A 4,301-nucleotide genomic window follows, 5' to 3' on the forward strand; every position below is an offset into this window, starting at 1 on the left:
AAAACTGGGGGGCAGCTAGATGGTGCAGTGGCTAGAGCACCAGCCCTGGAGTCAGGAGTACCTGAGTTCAAATCCAGCCTTAGACACTTAACACTTACTAGCTGTGTGACCCTGGGCAAGTCACTTAACCCCAATTGCCTCACTAAAAAAAAAATGGGGCAGCTAGGTGGTGTAGTGGTTAGAGCACTGGCCCTGGATTCAGAAGGACCTGAGTTCAAATCTGGCCTCAGACACTTAACACTTGCTAGCTGTGTGACCTTGGGCAAGTCACAACCCCAATTGCCTCACCAAAAAAAAAAAAAAAAGATATCACATTTAGGGGCAGCTAGGTGATGCAGTGGATGGAGCACCAGCCCTGGATTCAGGAGGACCTGAGTTCAAATCCGGCCTCAGACCTTGATACTTACTAGCTGTGTGACCCTGGGCAAGTCACTTAACCCCAATTGCCTCCCAAAAAAAAAAAAGAAAGAGAGAGAAGAAAACTGAATATTCCATAGACATCTTAAATTCTATATGTCCAAAACTGAATTCATCTTACTTAGCCTGTAGGCCCTCTCCTCTTTCTAAATTCCCTTTCATTATTGAAGGTGCCACCATCCTCCCAGTCATCCAGGCTCAAAACATAAGAATAATCCTTAAGTCTTTATTCTCTTTCATCTCCCATATCCCATCATTTGCCAAGCCTAGTGTGAAGTAAGTGGAGATTAAAAGTAATTAGTTTCAAAATTTCTCTCTTCTTTCTAGGCCTAACTTATGTATTATCTCTTTTTGTTGTGGGGCAATGGGGGTTAAGTGACTTGCCCAGTGTCACACAGCTGGTAAGTGTGTCTGAGGCTGGATTTGAATTTAGGTACCCCTCAATCCAGGGCCGGTGCTTTATCCATTGCACCACCTAGCTGCCCATATGTATTATCTTTTAATGGAAGCCTCTTGGTAGTTTTCAATATGGTCCAAAGGGTTTGAACTAAAAATTCTTCATTTTGCAGTAAATAATTGTCCTATTATGTTATAAATACATATTTCCTCTGTGACAACAAGTATGTACATATTTGAAGTATTATAGATTTGTTTCTCCAGAAATTTGGAATTTAGGGGGCAAATATTATTGCAAGTCCTTGATGCTTACATGTGGCACAATTTTTCCCAGTCCACCTACTGGATGACTGGCTCTGTACCTACTGTTAACTGATGATGATCAAGGAGGTGAAGAGCACTATGAAGATGCCATGCATCATCACCTTGCAGAGCCACTTGAAGGGACTGGAACTGGACAAGAGTGGCCTGTTCAAGCAAGCAGCTTGTGGGGGCTTGTGGAGTAGACGAATGCCCACAAGGTATGTGGTATGATAGTAGAATTAATCAAAAGTAAACAAAATGGATAGGAAAGCTATTTTGTTGCCAGGAGCTCTTGGACCTGGCAAGACAGGCCTAGCCCTGACTGTTGCTCAAGAGTTGGGTAGTAAGAACCAATTCTGTCCCCATGGTGGGAAGTGAAGTCTGCTCTACTGAAATTAAGAAGATAGATGTTCTGACGTATGAAAGAAACCAAGGAAGTTTATGAAGGTTTATGAGTTATGAAGGTAAGTCCATGTGAGACTGAAAACCCTATGAGAGCATATCATAAGACCATCAGCCATGTATTCATATTTCTTAAAATGGCAAAAGCAGTTAAAACTGGACCCCAACATCTTTGAAAGATTGCGGAAAGAGTGGGTGCACTTGAGACATGATTTACATAGAAGAAAACAGTAGTGCAATGAAGAGGCAAGGTAGGCACAATACCTATGCTACTGATTATAACCTTGAAGCAGAAGAATATCTTCTTTTATCAAAGGGCAGAGAGGGAGGGAGGGAAGGGGAGAGAGAGAGAGAGAGAGAGAGAGAGAGAGAGAGAGAGAGAGAAAGAGAGAGAGAGAGAGAGAGAGAGAGAGAGAGAGAGAGAGAGAGAGAGAGAGAGAGAGAGAGAGAAATTATTCAGGATGTTAGCTGGTTTGACTGGGATGTTGCAAATGGTAGGTACCACGGTTGTCAAGATATACTTTCCATCTCCTTTCCATCATGAGCCAGTTAATGAAGGCAAAGAAGATTGAAATTACAGACAAGCTACAAGGAGAAATTAAGAAGGTGGTAAAGAAGTATACTGACCAAGGTATAGCTGAGTGGGTTCCTGGCATACTATTTGTTAACAAAGTACATATGTTGGACCTATCAACACCACCGCTTGGAGTCTTCCATTGTCTCCATTAGCTTTGCTTCCTACTGGAGCAAGTGTGTCATTAAGACTACTAAGGATGTGGACTCTCCCCATGGAATTCTCTTTGATCTTCTGGACAGAATGATGATAGTCAGCACCATGTAGTACATGCCACAAGAAATGAAACATATAATAAAAATAAAGCCTAGACAGAAGGGATAAACATCAGTGAGGAAGCAATGAACCACCTGGGAGAAATTGGCACCAAGACAACATTAAGATATTCAATGCAGCTCCTGACCCCAAACAGCCTGATGACCAAGATCAATGGAAAAAGCAGTCTTGAAAAGGGACAGGTTGAAGAAATAATTAACTCTCCTATTATGCCTAGTCTTCATCCAAAATCCTAGATCATCGGGGGCAGCTAGGTGGCGTAGTGGATAAAGCACTGGCCCTGGATTCAGGAGGACCTGAGTTCAAATCCAACCTCAGACACTTGACACTTAACTAGCTGTGTGACCCTGGGCAAGTCACTTAACCCTCATTTCCCCGCAAAAAAAAAAAACAAAACAAAAACCAAAATCCTAGATCATCAACAGCATAAATATATGAAGTAAAATGATGGTGGCTTATTAGTGCTTTTAAGTTGAAATAGAAAGCCAGCAAGAATATTTCCTGACCTGCTAAAATAGCAATGTGAGGATAAATAGTTGTGAAGCAGAGAAACCTCTGGATTTAATGTATCTGTTCTGAGTTATAAGCATTTGGTTACATTAACAGTTTTGTGTGAAACAATTAATTTAAAATTATCATAACTTCTCCCATAGTTGCTGTCTTTCATTTTTGGGGTCTTTTTATCTTTTTTTTTCTTTTTTCTTTTCTTTTTCTTGTGGGGCAATGAGGGTTAAATGACTTGCCCAAGGTCACACAGCTAGTGTCAAGTGCCTGAAACTGGATTTGAACTCAGGTCCTCCTGAACCAAGGGCCAGTGCTTTATCCACTGTGCTACCTAGATGCTCCAGTTGCTATCTTTCAAACCTTACCTAGAATATCTTCTAACAAATCTGTTTAATTTTTAAAATGTGCACTCTAAAAGAATATTACAAGTAGCATATTAAATTAACCTTTGGGCTCAAACCACATTTTTTTGTTGTTGAAAAGAGCTCACAGAACAAAAAAATATATTGAGGAATGCTTCTGTGATAGATGATTAAGTTATGAGAGCCAATAATAGTCAACATGTGGTAGCCAGCTTTATGGTAATGATCTTCCCCTGAACTTAGCTAGTCTGATCTTCAGTTGACAGACAGTGCATGCCTAGGAGCATCCTCCAAGCCTTTCCAGCTTGGTAGAACTTGCCAGGGCTTGAGTTGCATTGGTATAACCCAGAGTTACTTAGGTATGATGATGAAGCATCAGAATAAAACTGTAAAAATATATAAAAATGACAGGGCCAAAGCCAACTGACTCTTTTATATGTTACACTGAAAAGCAGTGTTATAGAATGAAAAAAATACTAACTCTGAATCTGGGAAGACCTGAATTCAAGTTTTGCCTGTCATGATGTCTATGTGACCCTGGGTAGGGCACTCAACCTCAGCATTCAAAATTACTGCCTAAAACTGTAAGTTAAAGAGACGGTACCAACCTGCATGAGTAGAAAGTCTTTCCTTATCTGGATTCAATCAGCCAATAAATATTTAAATGCCTACTGTATGAGAAGCATCTTGCTAAGAACTGGGGATAAAAAAGAAAGATATTTTTAAAATTGATCCTGAGGAGCTCACAGTGTAATGGGGAAGATAACATGTAAATGACTATGTATAAGCAAGTTATAAACAGGAAAACTCATAAATAATTAACATAATAGGGAAGGTATTAGAAGTAAGAAGAATCAAAAAAGGCTTTATTTAGAAGGCAGATGTTAGCCAGAACTTGAAGGAAACCACGGGAGCCAGAAGACAGATATGAGAAAGAAGAGAATTACATCCATGGGGGAACAGACAAAGCAAATAAATGCCTGGAGTTGGGACGTGGGGTATCTTATTCAAAGAACAGCAAAAAGCCTTTTGTCACAAGATGGCAAGATATATGGAGGGTGTGTGTG

At 40.3% G+C, this 4,301-nt stretch overlaps 1 pseudogene; it reads left to right on the forward strand.

The window, feature by feature from the left end:
• Positions 1-1,188: 1,188 nt before the first annotated feature.
• Positions 1,189-2,604, forward strand: LOC122750950 (annotated as a pseudogene).
• Positions 2,605-4,301: the final 1,697 nt, after the last annotated feature.

Source organism: Dromiciops gliroides, chromosome 1, assembly GCF_019393635.1.
Source record: "Dromiciops gliroides isolate mDroGli1 chromosome 1, mDroGli1.pri, whole genome shotgun sequence".
Lineage (NCBI taxonomy): Eukaryota > Metazoa > Chordata > Mammalia > Microbiotheria > Microbiotheriidae > Dromiciops > Dromiciops gliroides.